Below are 17,619 nucleotides of genomic sequence, written 5' to 3' on the forward strand. Positions count from 1 at the left end.
GCTCCGCCGTTTTCGGGAAGCGCCTGCGGGCTCAGCCCGGGACCTTTTGAGTTGCTGTGGTCCCGCAGCGGTGGCGGAGGAGCTGCGTCAGGGCTGGAGCCCGGGAAGCGCCTGGGGACAGGCGGGGGGGGGGGGGGGGTGGTGCCGGTGGGGCTGTCCGTCCTTAGCATCAGGGGTGGGCAGGACCCTGCTGGTTTCTTGGGAGCCCCCTCCCTGTGTGCGCCTTTTCTGCGCGTTTTCACTGGTGGCGTCCACGTGCGCGTGGGTGTGATGCCCAGCACAGAGAGGGGCGCCGTCCCCCTGGAAACCTGGCTCTCGGACGCTTCCTGCCTGGGGTGGAGGTTCGGAGGCCGCCTTGAGTAAATGTCCGGGCTGCTGTTGGCACTGGCTGGGCTGCTGTGTGGTGCCGGAGGCGGAGGAGGCGGCGGAGGCGGCGGAGGCGGAGGAGAATGACTTCCCAAGTGGAAGATCCGTTGGAAGAATTCCAGGACCGCAGGCCCCTGGGCTTGTTGGTTCTTGCCTCCTCCCCCCTGGCTGTTTTCCTGACTTGGATTCCTGGCTTCTGACCACAAGTGGGGCACACGGGCGAGCCCGCCGTCCCCACGCTGCTCAGTGGGTCACGGGGCACACGGCCGAGCCCGCCATCCCCGCGCTGCTCAGTGGGTCACAGGGAATGACAAGATGATAATAAAGCCTGCAATACAGAGCCGCTTTCTAAGCCCGTTAATGGCAGGGCACTGTTGTCCGCCTGCCTGTGGAGGAGCCCGGGGCTCAGAAGTTTGAGCAACTTCTCCCAGGTCCTATTGCTTCTAAGCGGTGGAGTTGGAGTTTGACACCTCCCCCCAAACCTGTCTGTCTCTAAACTGTATTCTCCCCGCCCACATTACACCTGGGCACTGCAGGACCACTGGCCACAGGCAGGCACTTCGCTTTCCCATAGCGTATTTAATCCTGAAAACAGCCTTGCAGTAGGTTTTGTTATGTTTATTCTGACTATCCTGAGGCTCAGAGCGTGTAAGTAACTTGCCCGACCACATACATTGGTTAAAGTCCTTCTTTTTTTTCTTTTCTTTAAGAGTCAGACAGATTTCATTTTATTTTTATTTATTTATTTATTTTATTGGCGTGTAATTGCTTTACAGTGTTGTGTTTCTGCTGTACAATGAAGTGAATCAGCTCTATGTATACATATATCCCCTCCCTCCTGGACCTCCCTCCCCCCATCCCACCCATCTAGGTCACCACAGAGCACCGAGCTGAGCTCCCTGTATTATACAGCAGGTTCCCACTAGCTAGCTATTTTACACATGGTGGTGTATTTATGTCAAATATAACCTCCCGATTCATCCCACCCTCCCCTTCCCCCCGCTGTGTCCACATGTCCATTGACGTTCTCTATGTCTACGTCTCTATTCCTGCCCTGGAACTAGGTTCACCTGTACCATTTTTCTGGCTTCCACATACATGCGTTACTATACGATGTTTGTTTTTTTGCTGCTGCAGAGTGCGCTCTCTGTGACTCCTGGATGCCCAGACCTGCCCTCTGATGGGAGGTGTGGTCCTTAGTTACTAAGGGGCTTGGCATTGGGCCCCCCACGTCTGACCAGCATTCCTCGCATCTAAGCACGTCTGATACCTGCCCCTCCCCTCACTGCCCACAGGTTCCAGCCTTGAAACTCCCTGTTCCCCAGACATCCCCAGAGGCTGCAGGCCTGTGTCCTCACTGCCCGTGGGTTGCCCACAGGTCACTCTTCCCCCTCCCTCACCTCCTGCGCAGATGTAACTGTTCCGTGTCGCTTCCCTTCTCGCGCTGTATCGTACCGCCGCTACAGGTAGGGCAGAAACGGCCGTCTCTTGAGGGTGGAGACTCTGCCTGAGGTCCTTGGGGATGTGGAAGAATAACGCAAAATAGGTGTCCAGGAAATGGTTTTGGAAATAGATTGAACTGAGCTTTTAGATGTAAATTCTCCCTTCTTTTCTGATCTCATGTCTTTTAGGTTTGAGAACGTTGGCAATAGGGTGAGAATTTTCCACACGCCAAACGGGTCTCGATGGTAAACAGTAAGACAGGTTTAATTTTTAACTCCAGATTTTAACTCCATGGTTGTGTACCACGAGCACATGGCTGGACGTCTCAAGACATCCATCCGTGGAGTTCAAAATCGGGGCTCGTCCCCACCAGTGTGATCTGTGGAAGTGATTAGAGGCCTCCCTGCCAGGCCGAGGACCCCCGGCCCTGAGCTGATGGGGTGCTCGTGGGCGCCTTGTGGCCTGTCTCCTGGCCCCTGCTTCCAGGCGCCTCAGAAATGAGTCAGAACACGTGCGCGTGGGCTTGTGCGGGTGGCAGGGAGCCCAGAATTAGCTCAGTTGCTTCAGCAGGGCTGCCGAGGGGAGGGGGCGGCCGTGCCAGTCGGGGGTGGGAGGCAGGCGGCCCCCAGCCGCAGCGGGGGGCGGGGGGATGGCTTTCAGGAGCCATCACGGGCCTGGAGGGGGGGGGGACACGCCTGTCTGTGCCCGGCACACGCCCCGTTGCAGACGAGCAGTGGGTCGGAGCAGCAGATCTGTGCAACCACAGGTGGTGTGAGCCCAGCGCCTGAGACAGAGGTGGGGCCGGGCGAGCACGGCCAGGTCACCCCTGAGGAGTGGGTGGCAGACAGGAGTGGGCATCACCATGCTCGCTGTTGACCTTCAACCCAGAGCCTTTACCTGCCTGCAGCATACCTGGGCCACGTTGAACCCATCCCATCCACCGCCCGACAGCACGGCCCCCTCCTCCATTTGCTGTTCTTTTACTTTTTGCAGACTGCCTTTTAGTTCAAAGGAATGAGCAGTTAGCATGGCTATTTCAATCAATTGCAAAATGCTGTGGTCTCCCTTGCCCCTTTCCCGCTCTCCCCAATCCCGGGCACAGGTGTGTCGTCCAGGACGCTGGTGGCTGTCACCAGAGGAAACACTCCCGCTGCCAGTTAGGGCCAAACAAGGGGCGGGGAGGGGCCTGGCACTTGCGTCACCACCAAATGAGTCAGCCAGCTGGGACAGTAAAACAGTTAAGCACATGTGTGTCAGTATTGTTCTCGAAAGAACATTTTTCCACTGTCACCTCTGCGGTTTTCCTGTTGCCATGTGAGACGCATGCGAGCAGAGCAATTGGTGTGCTTGGGGTTTCTGTGGGTTTAATCATGTGAACTGAACGGTTTGGGGAAGAAAACAAAGCATCCACAGGTTTTCAGGGTGGCCCAGCTTTGAGGCTCAGCAGGTAATTTCTGCCTGGGAGTGCCGGCCTTGCCTCAGGCCCCAGTGCTTGGATTCAGGAGGCCACCGCGGGCCACCGGCACCCTGTCCCGCAGAGGCTCGGCGGCTCCCGTTCCTGCAGGTGCCTCCCCTTCTGGCCCTGGCATCGATCTGGGCATCCTCATGACGCTGAACACACCTGGACCTCGCACACTAAGGGGGCGGATTGTCGTCTGTGGGAGTCTGAGAGCAGGGACTGCATCCTGTCAGCTTCGTCCATCAGTGCCTGACCTCGTGCTCTGCCCACGGAGGCCCAGGACCCTCAGTCAGTGCTTGTGGGCCGGCACCTGGGGCTGCCGGGGGCATCTGTGCAAAGTGTCCCATAGTCTGGAGAAACCTCCCCATCTATAGAACCGTCTGTTTTTTTTCAAGGCACAGCTTGCACCCAGCAGTCTTATTTGGGCCCACCATTAACTGCGAGGTGGGCAGGGCCAGAATTAACATGTCCCTTTGAGGGACCCAGGTGCCTGGCCTTGGGACAAGCCCCCCCGCCCCCGGCCCCACCCAGAACTCCGGGTGTAAAGACCCCATCAGCAAGCCCCGACCTGGGGAATCTTGGAGCAAGAATAGTTCCAGAGTTTGGACAACTTCTGTATTTTCCAGAACATGGTAGCTGAGAAGAGTGAAGTAGTTTGCAGTAGGCTAAATGTTGGAAAAATTATTTGGGGAAGATTTTTTTTTTTTTTTTAATCCCAATCAAGGTTTATAATGCCTGGCCAGCAGCATGGGTGTGATATTCGTCCCATAGCTGCTGTGTGCGACCACAGCTACTGTGAGCCCAGCCTGCCTCAGGCCCGAGGGGTTAGATGTACACTGCTATATCCTCCACTTCCTGGCAGCCACATGGGGTTGAAGACAACTTCTCAACCTTTCTTGAAAAATAAATGGTTTCTTAGATTTTTCTGATTCTTTGTGTCCAGCAAGCTCACTGGAACCTGAGTCCTGAACAGCCCTTTTGTCTGAGAGGTAATTGCATGCACCCTTGAGCCTCACAGTTGACCTGTCTCACCTGATTTAATCCTCCTCTTGGTCCCGAGAGTAGGCGCAGTTATCGGCTGCACTTTGCAGAAAATCAAACGTGTGCGCTGGGGACAGACCCTTGCTGGGGTCCCCCTGTAAACGGGCCCAGGCCTGATGGCCTCTAAGCCCACACTCTGGCGGTGGGTGGGTGTGGGAGGGAAGGACACCTTAACCTTGACCCGTGTGGCTTCCAGGCTGCTCCTTGTTTGGGGAGAACGGTTGTCATGTGAGCCAGAGCTGACTGGTTCCGGGGTGTCCTCGGAGCAGTGGTTTGGGAAGCAAAGAAGTACTCAGAATGCATCCTCAGAGAAAATGCTGCCCTGTGCTGTTCACAAAAGGTGTGCGGTGTGTCCTGCCTGAGGGTGGTCCTGACCCACAGCCTGTTGGCAAGAGGTCTCTGAAATCTGCTCCAGCAGCTGGAGCAGCTGCAGGAGCGGGTGGAGCCGAGGTGGGAGGTGGTGCCAGGCTGGTGGGGAGGGAACAGCATTCCCCCCTGCCCCCCGTGCGATGCTGGAGAGAAAGGACACGATGACAGGACGGGCTTATTGCTGAAGGGTGTTTTATTAAGCCCGGAGGGTTGAGAACCTGCACAAAATGCAGCCATTTCCATCTTCAGGATTCAGTAACCCCTTTTGAAAGCTGCCAGAGCCCTGATACCCGTTCATTTTATCGTCGTTGTCCCTCAGCCATATCGCTGCCCCTTCGTCATGCCCGCTGATGGGCTTTGGACCTGGGGACAGGCTCTGTGAGTTTACGGGTGGCTCGGGAACAGGATTCCTCTGACCAAAAGGGAAGCAGGGAAAAGAGCAGCTGGCCGGGTGGCTGGGGGCGCCCTAGCAGATGGAGTGTTCGGTGCCAGGTGCATGTTCCCCTGGGGGAAACCGGCTCAGCCTGGCATCAGATTGCAGTGGGCCTTTGCAGGTCAGAGCAGGGATGTGCGGCAGGGAGGCGGCTTCCTCGTACATGGCCGCTGCTGGCTCGCGTCTTGACGGCTCATTTCGTTTGCATCTGCAGGTTTCCTGAACAGTGGTTTGATGACAGTTGCCTGGGTCCAAATTGCATGGAAACATTCTGAAACTCCTCTGGGATCCTGTGTCTAAGAATCATGACTGCTTTCTCAGACATTTAATAGGAATTCTTCCATACCTGCCCACCTCTTCTTATGAGCGGTAGCTATTACATCACACAGCTGCTACATGTAAATCAGCAGAAAATTGAACCAAATAAAGAAAATAACTTCATGAACAAAAAGCCCCCCTTGAGAAGCCCAAGGAATCTAATGTGAATATCGTAAGGGAAATTTAAGAATTTGCTACTGTTGTCTAGGGCTCTGGAAAATAAGAATTTCGTGGCGTGTGCAGAAAGCTTACACAGAAATTGCCTGACAGCCCTCCGCCAATCTCTTATGAAACTTTGCCGGAGAGTTCTCACAGGGTCTCTGAGGGAGCAGAGTTTCTGAAATGCTGATTCACTGTGTGAGGCTTAAAATCAGGACATCTTTGTCCAGTCCCTGCTATTAGCATCTGCATTACGCTTTTAAAGATAGGGTTAGGGAGGGAAGTTTTGGGCAGTGGGCTTCCTCTGTGTAGACCTCTGAACCTTTAGGATTCTTCTGGCTGGTTCTGCAAATAGAGGCTCAGTCCAGGCTGAGAGAAGATAGGTGAGGTGTAAATGACGTTCACTTCTGCGCACGTGGACTTGTAATGGAAATTGTGAGGTTCAGGCCACTTCTCAAGTGGATTCTGGACGTTGCTGCTCTCCTGAAGCAGTGCCGGGGTGTGGAGGGGATGGAGGGAAGGTCATTGGATCTGTGAGCCACTTGACACCCAAGCCTCGGTCTGTTGTCCAGGGCAAATGGCAGCTTGTACCAGGGAAGGGAGGGGGCGGCTCTTTCGTGTATTTATCTGCCTGATAGACATTCACAGCGATAGGGTGAGTTTGAGTTCGGGTGTTTATTTGGGCTGATAAAATCTTCCTGTTCCCTGACGAGCTGTTAGCGTGACAAGCCGTCCACAGGCTGTGGATGGGAGAAACCGTGGCGTCATATAGCTGGGTGGCCAGGGAAGACTGCGGGCTTCCCCTGATCCAGATCCCCATTTGTAGTGAGGGGCAGGCATTTGCTAAGAAAATAACTGTTGTTGGAGGGTTGACTTGGTCCTGCATTGCAAGAGTAACAGCATGTGACCCGTTTCCTGCCCCACAGCTGAAGATTTGGAATTGTCTAAATGAGACCCAATACTTGAGGGTGACCTCAGAGCTCCCCAGGTCACACACTTGGGTTCCTCTGCCCTTGTGGCTGGTTTCCCAGATGAGATGGCCAGTCAGTCCACTGGTTACAGCTTTGAATGGGGAAGGAACACTGCCAGCTCCTGCTCTGGCTGTGGCTGAGCTCAACCAGAAGAACTATGGAAGGAGGTCCTTTTATTCCAGCCTCCCAAACTGCAGGTCTCTACTTGGTGTCAGAGATGAGAACTGGCCTCATGTTCCCATGGGTTTATCTGAAAGTACATTTTACTCCTGATGCCTTGCCAGATTTGCACAGGTGTTTAACAGGTGTCAAAGCATTAGCATTTTCTGCTCCAAGAGAAACTCCATCATCAATCTTTTTTTATGTGGCCTTAGGGTAAGTAGTTCATTTTGTAGTTTCTTCTATACAGCAGCCAGAGTCAGAATACAATCAGACTTCCAATCCCAGCCATAGTGGAATAATAAGTATTGGATTTAGTCTTTTTCCAACAATTTTGATACTGGGCAAAATATATGAAGCAACTGTTGTCAGGAATGGAACGATGTTCAGTGGTCTGTGATCCAAATGGAAGCGTGTGAGGCAAGTTCCACATCCATCCTGGCTTTCTGTGGGGGAGAGCCTTCAAAACCAAGACACAGGGGAGCAGAGACCAACAGAGAGATGGGCAGAGGAAACAGAGGTCAGAATTCGGGGGTGCTGAGGCAACTGGAATCTGTGGGGCACAGTGTACTGGAGACGAAGTTCCTGAAATCTTCAAAGTGGTCACCTAGTCTTGCATAATACTAAGTTGTGTTTACACAGGACAAGGCTCCTCGAGGCTCAGAAAAGAACAACTACTAAGGAGCAGGTAGTAAGCTAAACAAAGATTCTGGAGGTCACACAGTGCTGGGAGACATAGAGCTCTAACCTTCCAGAGTGAGGAGCTCTTACTGAACAACTGAGGCCACAGAAAGGCCACACCTTAGGAATAGGATTTCTTTAATCTGGAGTAAGGACCATGCCAAACCCACAATAACAAGACCTAAAAACAAGCCTCATTAGGATCAGGGTGATATGCCAGTCAACTAACTGTCTGCCAGAATAAAACTCAACACTATTTAAACAAAGTGTTATCTACAATATCCAGCATACAATAAAAACATCACTAGACATGTAAACAGTGTGACCAGTAACAAAGAGAAAAAGGTCATTAGATACACACCCATAGAAACATAATGAGCAAGCAGATAGGAATTTCAGTAGAGAAATGGAAATTTACGAAACAACCAAATAGAAATTCTACAACTGAAAAATACAGTATCTGAAATGAAAAATTCACTAGATGATTCAACAGCAGTTTGGGCACTATAGAAGAAAATATCAGTGAACGTGAAGGTAGATCAATAGAAACCATTCAAACTGAAGTACAGAGGAAAAAAAAATTGAAGAAAAATGAACAGAGCCTCAATGTCATGTGAGAGATAATATCAAGTAGTCTAACGTATGTGTAATTGGAGTTCTAGAAGGAGAAAGATTGGGGCAGAAAAACATTTGAGGAAATTTCCTCAAATTTGATGAAAAAAATCTCAACATACAGATTTTAGAATTTCAAGTAACCCAAGCAGGGTAAACCCAGAGAAAACCACACCTAGGCTCACCAGAATTAGATTGCTGAAAACAAAAGATGAAAAGCAGCCGGAAGAAAAAAGATACACAGTTGACCCTTAAACAATGTGAGCTTGAACCGTGTGGGTCCATTTATACACTGATATTTTTAAATAGTAAATACTATGTACGTGGCCCGTGGCTGGTTGAATCCGTGGATTTGGAGGAACCATGGATATGGAAGGCTGACTCTAAGTTGTACACAGATGAACCCCCATGTTGTTCAGGGGTCAACTGTGTTACATATAGGGTGACACAGACAAGGATATACTTGACTTCTTACTGAAAGCAATGCAAACTAGAAGATGTGGAATGCCATCTTTAAAGTTCTGAAAAAAAAATTATCTTTCAAAAATAAATGTGAAACAAAGACATTTTCAGATTGACAACAGTTGAGAGAAATTGTTCTCTGCAGACTTACAGTGCAGGAGTCATTAAAGGAAAGTCTTCAGCCTGGAGGGAAATGCCACCAGATGGAATATAGATGCATATAAAGGAATGAAAAGTGCCAGAAATGGGAACTATGTGGTAAATATAAAAGAATTTGTTTTCCCAGTTTAAAATTTCTTTAAAAGACAATTGATGGTTTACTCTATGACATAAATCACAGAAAGATTCTTTTTGACCCACCTCCTAGACAAATGGAAATAAAAACAAAAATAAACAAATGGGACCTAATGAAACGTCAAAGCTTTTGCACAGCAAAGGAAACCATAAACAAGACGAAAAGACAACCCTGAGAATGGGAGAAAATATTTGCCAATGAAGCAACAGACAAAGGATTAATCTCCAAAATACACAAGCAGCTCATGCAGCTCAGTATCAAAAAACAAACAACCCAATCCAAAAATGGGCAGAAGACCTAAATAGACATTTCTCCAAAGAAGATATACAGATTGCCAACAAACACATGAAAAGATGCTCAACATCACTAATTATTAGAGAAAAGCAAATCAAAACCACAATGAGGTATCACCACACACCCTTCAGAATGGCCATCATCAAAAAATCTACAAACAATAAATGCTGGAGAGGGTGTGGAGAAAAGGCAACCGTCTTGCACTGTTGGTAGGAATGTAAATTGATACAGCCACTATGGAGAACAGTATGGAGGTTCCTTAAAAAACTAAAAATAGAACTACCATACGACCCAGCAATCCCACTACTGGGCATATACCCTAAGAAAACCATAATTCAAAAAGAGTCATGTACCACAATGTTCATTGCAGCTCTATTTACAATAGCCAGGACATGGAAGCAACCTAAGTGTCCATCAACAGATGAAAGGATAAAGAAGATGTGGCACATATATACAGTGGAATATTACTCAGCCATAAAAAGAAATGAAATTGAGTTATTTGTAATGAGGTGGATGGACCTAGAGTCTGTCATATAGAGTGAAGTAAGTCAGAAAGAGAAAAACAAATAAATACCATATGCTAACACATATATATGGAATCTAAAAAAAAAAAAAAAGGGTTCTGCAGAACCTAGGGGCAGGACAGGAATAAAGACGCAGATGTAGAGAATGGACTTGAGGACATGGAGAGGGGGAAGGGTAAGCTGGGACGAAGTGAGAGAGTAGCACTGACATATATATACTATCAAATGTAAAATAGATAGCTAGTGGGAAGCAGCTGCATAGTACAGGGAGATCAGCTCGGTGCCTTGTGACCACCTAGAGCGGTGGGATAGGGAGGGTGGGAGGGAGACGCAAGAGGGAGGAGATATGGGGATATATGTATATGTATAGCTGATTCACTTTGTTATACAGCAGAAACTAACACAACATTGTAAAGCAATTATACTCCAATAAAGATGTTAAAAAAAAAAGGCAATTGATGGTTTAAAGCAATAATAATAGCAGTTTTACTGAGGAGTTTCTAATACATGTAACAGTAAAAAGTATCACAAGAAACAAGAGGAGGGTAAATGAAAGAATACAGACAAGCAATAGAGAAAAACCAGTAAAAACAAAAGTTGGTTCTATAAAAGATGAATGAAATTGATAAACTCCTAAGAAGAATATTCAAGAAAAAAAAGAGGGAACCAAATTGGCAACATCAGGAATGAAAGGGGGCCTATTACTATACATCTTACAGACATTAAGAGGTTAATAATGGAGTATTAAGAACTACTTCCTGTCAATAAGTTCAGAAAAAAATTAGATGAAATGGACATAAATTCCTCGGAAGACACAAATTATCAAAATTAACACAAGAAGAAAGTGACAATCTGAATAGCCTTGAATTTTAGTTTTAAAAAAATTAAAATTTGTAATTTAAAACTTGCCCACAAAGAAAACTCCAGGCCAAATGGCTACAGTGGTGAATTTTAGAAAACACTTAAGGAAGAGATAGCACTAGTCTTATACAAATTCTTTCATAGAGGAAGAGGAAAGAGGAAACACTTCCCAAATTTATGAGACCAGCATAACCATGATTTAGAAAAAGGAAAAGACGTTACAGATCAGTATTTCTCATGAGCATAGGGACACAAAATATAACAAAATACTAGCACATTGAATACAGCAATATTTAAAAAGAATAACACCTCGTGACCAAATGGGGTTTATCCCAGGAATGCAAGGTTGGTTTAACATGTGAAACTCAATGAGTGTAATTCACCACATTAACTGAATAAAAAAGAAATATTACCTGTTCATTAGATGCAGAAAAAAAAAAGCTTTTAAAAAAAAGCTTTTGACAAGTCTCACAGCCTATTTATCACTAAAAACTCTCAGCAGACTCAGAATAAAAGGAAAATTCCACAGTCTCTTAAAGGACAGCTTCCAGAAACCCACAGCTAAAGTCATTTTAAACTGTGGAGCATGGAATGTTTGCCCCTCGATCAGGAAGAAGGCAAGGGAGCCTGCTTACAATGCCGTACAGCCCAGCCCTGGAGTGCAATCAATGCAAAAAGGCAGCAAGAAGAAATAAAAGGCAAGAAGGTTGGATGGAAAGGAAGAAGTGAAATTATCTTTGTTTGCAGAAGACCTAATTCTCAGTAATCTATGCAAATGCTACTAGAACTAATAAGTGAATTTAGCAAAGTCATAGGATACATGGTGAATATGCAAAAATTAATATTGCTGTATACTAGCAAGATTAATTGGAAAATGAAACTTAAATGTATGTCGTATTGTGCCAGCCCTCTGCTTGGAACCTGCCGATGGCTTTTTACTTCCCTCAGAATAAAATTCAAAGTCTTGTCCAGGTGCTACAAGGCTCTCCTTGCTGTGTACCCTCCTCCCCACCCAGCACCCAGCATGGCTCTGATCTCTCTTGATCTCCCCTTGATCCCTCTGCTTTGAGTTTGCTCCCCACCCCCCAACCCGGTGCCTGCAGACTCTTCCCCTCCACATCCCCATGGCGCACCCCCTCACTTCCTTCAGGTCTCCGCTCAACTGTCAGCTTCTCGGAGAAGCCCTTCCCATCACCTGATATAAAATAGCACTTCCTTTACTGCGCTTTGGGATTTAAAGCCCTCACCTCCACCGGCATGTTGGATACCTGTTTGTTTATTGTCTCTCTCCCCCTTAGAACATGAGAACAAGGACTCAGTCTTTTGTGGTTGTTCACAGCTGAATCTGCAGCGCCTACCACAGCGCCTGGAACTTAGCGGTAGTCAGTAAATATTTGTTTTGTGAATGACTGAGAACAAAATGTAGTGCTGACAAGGACAAGGCCTGGGGGGAACCATACTGAAATGACAGTGGTTGGTACGGTAGGCTCTTGAGTTCACTTTGATCTTTTTTGAGAACCTGTGTAATTTTACTGTGAAAGCAACATTTCCATTCAAAACTGTGATGTTGTGCGGAGTCCTGAAGCAGGACAGGGTGCACCTGTAGGGCACCTCTTGTTTGCATGGCACCCTATCATTTGCAGGGTGCTTTCCTGGGCATTGCCACACCGGATGACACAGGGCCCGGTGGTACAGTGGATAGGATGGGGAGATAGATTCACTTACCTGCCTACGGCCATGCAGACAAACTGAAGCCAGGAGTCTGGATTTCAATCCCATGTTCCTTTCCACTGCGTCCCATGATGGGAATCATGCCCTCTAACAGAGCTGTCGCGTGGTCATTTGTGGACGAGGCTGCCCCTGGGGTCTGATCTTCACGAGGATACGTGTTCTGCTATTTCGGTTCTGCGCACATGAGGCAGCAGGTGGAGGAAAAGAATTCTCCAGATTTTCGAGGTCCGTTTTGGAGGCAGGATCTGTGGGAAGAGAGACCAGGGCCAGCCCAACATCAGTCAGGCCTCAGATGTTTTCATTGTGTAAAAAGGCACAAGAAGGGCCCTGCCGGCCCTGGGGTGGAGTGAGGGTCCCACAGACCCTCCCGAGGGCTCTGGAATGTGGGTCCGCTTCAGCTGCAAGGAGGCGAGGCCTGGAGGGGCCTGTGGATGTGAGCAAGTCCACTGGGGCCCCGCTCTTGTCACATATGCCACCTTGAGCTGTGGGAGAGGGGCTGTGGGGAGAAATAAAGGTGGCCTTTTTCCTGCTCTGATTGAAATTTGTGTCAGTAAACACGGTAGATGAAAGGCTGGGCATCCATGTGCCGTATCCCACTGTATCCTCAGAATGGACCAGAAAAATTCCTTCTCCACCTTTCCAGATGAAGAGGCAGGCAGAAAACGATCTTGTGGTTTTCCCAAGGTTATTCCTGTGGTAGGTGGCACGTCTGGGGCAAGGACTCAGGCCTTGGGCTTGAACTCCAAGTCAGGTGCTATCCGGGGGACTTCCCTGGTGGTCCGGTGGTTAAGACTCCACGCTTCTGCTGCAGGGGGCACAGGTTCCATCCCTGGTCGGGGAACTAGTAATAATAAAAAAAATGCTCTCCGGGAAGGCTCCTGCCAAGAGGCCTTGTGCGTTGAACAAATCTCCACGGGGAGTGAGTGGGACAGAGCAGTGTACGGTGACTGTAATACTGTAATCATGCAGGGGGCGGCTTCCCGTGGACTGTTCTCAAGAAAAGCATGAATGAGGGGGGACCTAAGTGAGGACAGGCCTAAAATGAACTCAAGCGGGTGCGTGTGAAGGAGTGGGTACGTCAGTTCATCCTCTTTTGCATTTGGTACCTGCCTTCTCGGCGGCCCCTCACTTTGTATAACTCTCTCTCCTGGGGATTGTTTTTCTCGTCCTCACCGGGTTTGAGGCTCTGGCTCCACCGCGAGGCTGCCAGGAGCTCAGGGTATCGCTGGCCGTGGGATGAGGGCGGCTCCGGGGACTGTGTTTTGCAGATGTCATTCGGGCGCCAGAGATCAGACAAGGGAGCACCACCTGGACGGAGGGCTAGGAAAGCAGGAGTCATGGTTGCAGCAGCATTTCTAATCTCAGGACCGCACACCTGTGTGTGTGCCTAGGGATAATGCCGGAAGAATGTTTTTTTTCCTAACTCAGTGACGTATCAGAAATAAAACTTACTGCTAAGATCCACTTGCAGAACAATTGCAGGGTGAGACACGTTAAGAAGCCTTAGCTCATTCTCAGCATTCGGAGTTAATGAGAATGCAAATGTTTTTCATCATGGTATATTGTTGCTTTAGAAAAAAAAAAAACTATCCCTTGACTTAAGTGTTTGCAGTGGTTTAAACTTGTCTCTCGTCCATGTGCCTGCAGAGCTGTGGCCTCTTCCCACAGGTGGAATTGTTTGACACAGTGAATCCCGAAGATTCCTTTATTTTTTTCCTAGATGGGATTTTTAAAAAATAGGGGGGTAAACAAAATGGATTTATAATCAGGGAATTCTGAACAGTGATGTGGCCCGAGGTGGGCATTTGGCGGGTTCAGGAAAGCTGGTCCCTCAGCTGCCCGATGGTGGCCAGGTGCCCTTGGCCGCAGCACTAACTGCTCCTTTGTCCTGGCACTGGGTCTGCAGGGCCTGGGGGCGGTGAGGCAGGAGTGAGTGCCTCTGCTCCAGGCCACCTGGACTCAGGGTGGATTCAGGGTGCTGGCTCTGCCGGTCTCCACGAGGGCCGGGGGCACAGAGGGAAGGGTGCTTACTTGGCTTCCTAAGCGAGCCCGCCTCTGGACTGTCTCTTCTGTGATTCAGGACTTGAAGTAGAGACAGAAGGATTCCTTGCAGATTGGGGGCCCTGTGGTCTGATGTGTGGTCCCATCACACAGATAAGCATCCTGGGTGAGATGCTCAGTGGATGCGACATTAGCCTGTGGCCCCCTGCGCCGGGGCGCTGGTGCTATGTCAGGACCCCCAGGTCACCTGTGCTGGTCCCCCTGGGATGTCTTCTGTGCCCCCAGGGCTCTGGGCTCAGGAGAGAGGGAGCCCTGGGATGGTGCTTTCACCCGTGCCCCATGTGCCATATATATAGGATCAGGGCTCCCTGAGCATTGGGGATGGGCAGACCTTTGGTGGGAAGGGTGCTTCCTGTCGCTTGTGGGAACCCAAACTGGAAAACCTTTTGCATGGTGCTGGCGACCTTCCCGCTGCAGCAGAGGCTCCAGGGCCTCATGAGGCCCAAAACGGTCACTGTTTATTAGCCTTTCCCTGGCCAGGTCCTGTGCCAGCCTAGCTTCATTTAGTTCTCAGCAGCCCTGCAAAGAGGTATGGTCCCATTTCACAGAAGAGGGAGTGAAGAGAGGCCACGAGGGGTCACAGGACTTGCCCTAGCTCACCTTGCTCTAAGTGGCGGAGCCCCTTGCTTTGAACACCCTCCCCCCTGCCCTTTACCCCTTTATTTGTTTGTTTGTTTGTTTAATTTTTATTTATTTATTTAGGCTGCACCGGGTCTTAGTTGCGGCATGCGGGATCTTTTTTTTTTTTTTTTTGGAGTTGCAGCATGCGGACTTCTTAGTTAATGCATGTGGGATCTAGTTCCCTGACCAGGGATCGAACTTGGGCCCCCTGCATTGGGAGCGTGGAGTCTTACCCACTGGACTACCAGGGACATCCCTACCCTCTTTACTTGTTGAATCACTTCCTGTCCTAAGGAAGGGGAGGTGCTCAGTCTTCCTTTCAGTGGAACTTAATTCACCCTCTGACTGCCACCATCACTGAAGGTGGAGCTGGAGGACCTGCTCCTTCTCAGATGAGGAGGTGCTGTCTGGGCGGCCACCACCGGCCCTGAACCCGGGCCGTCTCTGGTTATTTCCTGTGGCTGGTTCGCTCTGCCCCATGAGGCTTTGGGAAGAGGCTCAGATCTCCCCCTGGCTGGGCTCGGGCCCTCACATCATTTTGGGATGCAGATCAGGATGGGACGGCTCTGTGTGATTCTCTCGGGAGGCCTGCCCTCCTCTGCTTTATTAAACAGCCCACCTTCCGCACCCTGTACACCTGCGCAGTTGACAGGCCCTGAGTCCCACCTCTGCCTTTTTTCTCTCCTGCTCCTCAGCCCCCTTTGGAAAGCTGGGAGCGGGGTGGGGGGCCACTGGGGGACTCATTGCTGGGCAGGTTTAGTAGCCTGGTTCTGGCTGCAGGGGCCACCAGGGCACCCACACGTGGAGCCTCTAGTCCCTCCCTCTCACTCCCGTTGGGCCAAGATTTCCCAAACACACATCCAGGGGTCTCGCCCTCAGGCCCTCCGTTATCAGGCAGCACCAGCCTTTCAGCATTTTTTCCCTCATTTCCTCCTTAGCCACGTTCTTCCCTCCAGTCCGTTCGGGCCAGTCTGTCTGCTGACGCCTTGCCTTTGTTACTGCTGCACTGCACTCAGGGGCATCCCCTCCTGCAAGGCCACCCGCCCTGTCCCTTCACCTGGACGTCCCCTCCCTCCCTGCCCTTCAGAGCTTGGCTGTGGTCCCCGCGTCACAGCATCCTCCCCGGGCCTCCAAACCCAGAGTGATGGCAGCCACTGGGCCGTCCATTTGGCACCTGCCCACGTTCTGCCTCAAGGATGTGATTTCCTTCTCGTGTGGACTCGTGTAACTTATCGTGTCTGCCCGACTCGCTCGCGAAACTACAAGGTTATATGAGGACTCTTGTCCTGTAGATTTTTGTCGTTTTTAGGTGCTGATTACATATTTAAAATGTTTTTTAAGTTGAAGTACAGTTATTTACAATATCGTGTTAGTTTCAGGAGTAGAGTATTCAGCAGAGTGATCCAGCATTTTGCAGATTGTATTCCATTATGGGTTATTACCATAGATTGGGTGTAATTCCCTGTGCTATATAGTAAATCCTTGGTGCTTATTAAATATTTTTCAATGTGAAAGAAAGGATTAATGGCTTGAGGTCACATGACCTTGTCTCATCCCTCTGTGCTGCCCGGTGGCCAGTGATGGACCCTCGGCCCCTTCTTGCCACTGGACCATCAGGCTGTGTGGGGAAGAGTGGCCGAGTGGCCTTTTGCTAGGACTGGGATCTGGGCGGAGTGGGCTGGCTCCCGTGGCAGCAGGGGACTGTCGTGTTCAGGGGCTGCCACCTCTCCTGCCCACAAGGCCCCTCCCGCTGAGCTTGGGGGGGTCGGAGCGGTGCTTCCAGCATCTTGGCCTTGTGGGGGCCTGGCAGTCACCCCAGAGGAGCCTCTTCATCATGCCCCCTCTCTGGACTTCAGTCTCTTCCTCTTTTTGGAGAAACACACCCCTTCTGGCAGAAATTGGTGCATCCTTCTACTTAAGAAAAAAACAGACGGTCTCGTGGGAATGGGCCCAGGGTGCCCTCGTGTCCCCTGAGCACAGTGGCGGTGTCTCCGTTGCCCTTGGCCTTTTCGGTCTGCGGTGACAGGCTACAAGGCCTCCGTCCACGCATCCCTGAAGGCTCCGTGCTGTGTTGCCCTGGGCCCAGAGTGCACCCGCTCTGGTGGGGTAAGAGGGCTCAAGGTGTGCCCTGCCTGACTGAGAGCCGGGATGGCTGGCAGGCCATTCTGGACCCCCCTTTCCTAAACGTGGTGACGTTTGTCACCTGGTCCCACGTCGGCACTCATCAGGTGACACCATGCTCTGATGCTTTTACTGTGGGCATGCCTTCTCTGCCCCCTGACCTGAGGGAAGTGAGGACTCTGATCTCTCTGAGACCCCCGTGTTGCCTACCACGTTGACTTGCTCATGGCCCTTTAAATGAGCGCTGACTGTTGACTGTTGTTTCTTTTTGGTGTGGAAAAAAAAGCAGTAAAACTCCAACAACCAGCAATAAAACTCCACATGCCAGCCGAATGACCAGCAGACAGTTTTCCTTCAGGTGATCCCATAGTCTTTGGATCTGGATCTAGACCCTCACGCGATCAACTCTTGATCAGTTACATGTGGATTCACCGTTCGGGGCTTATACGTGACAAACAGTAAATCCCACATCAGCCTCCCCAGCTGCTCAGCAGGCTTTGGGGCCCCCTGACCCACCCCATTGATGATGAAAGCTTGGGGGGGGGCTGTGATTTTAATGGAACCTCAGCAAGCTGCAGTGAGGGAGGAAAGCTGGCTGGAGGAACCCTCACAGTGGGCTCCACAGTTTGGGGATCATC

At 50.1% G+C, this 17,619-nt stretch overlaps 1 protein-coding gene across 8 annotated transcripts in view; it reads left to right on the forward strand.

Moving 5' to 3' along the window:
- The window catches only part of CRACDL (CRACD like), a 123,309-nt gene that overhangs the window by 19,091 nt on the left and 86,599 nt on the right, over positions 1–17,619 (forward strand). The window lies entirely within an intron of this gene.

This window comes from Balaenoptera physalus (assembly GCF_965194825.1).
Source record: "Balaenoptera physalus genome assembly, chromosome: 15".
Lineage (NCBI taxonomy): Eukaryota > Metazoa > Chordata > Mammalia > Artiodactyla > Balaenopteridae > Balaenoptera > Balaenoptera physalus.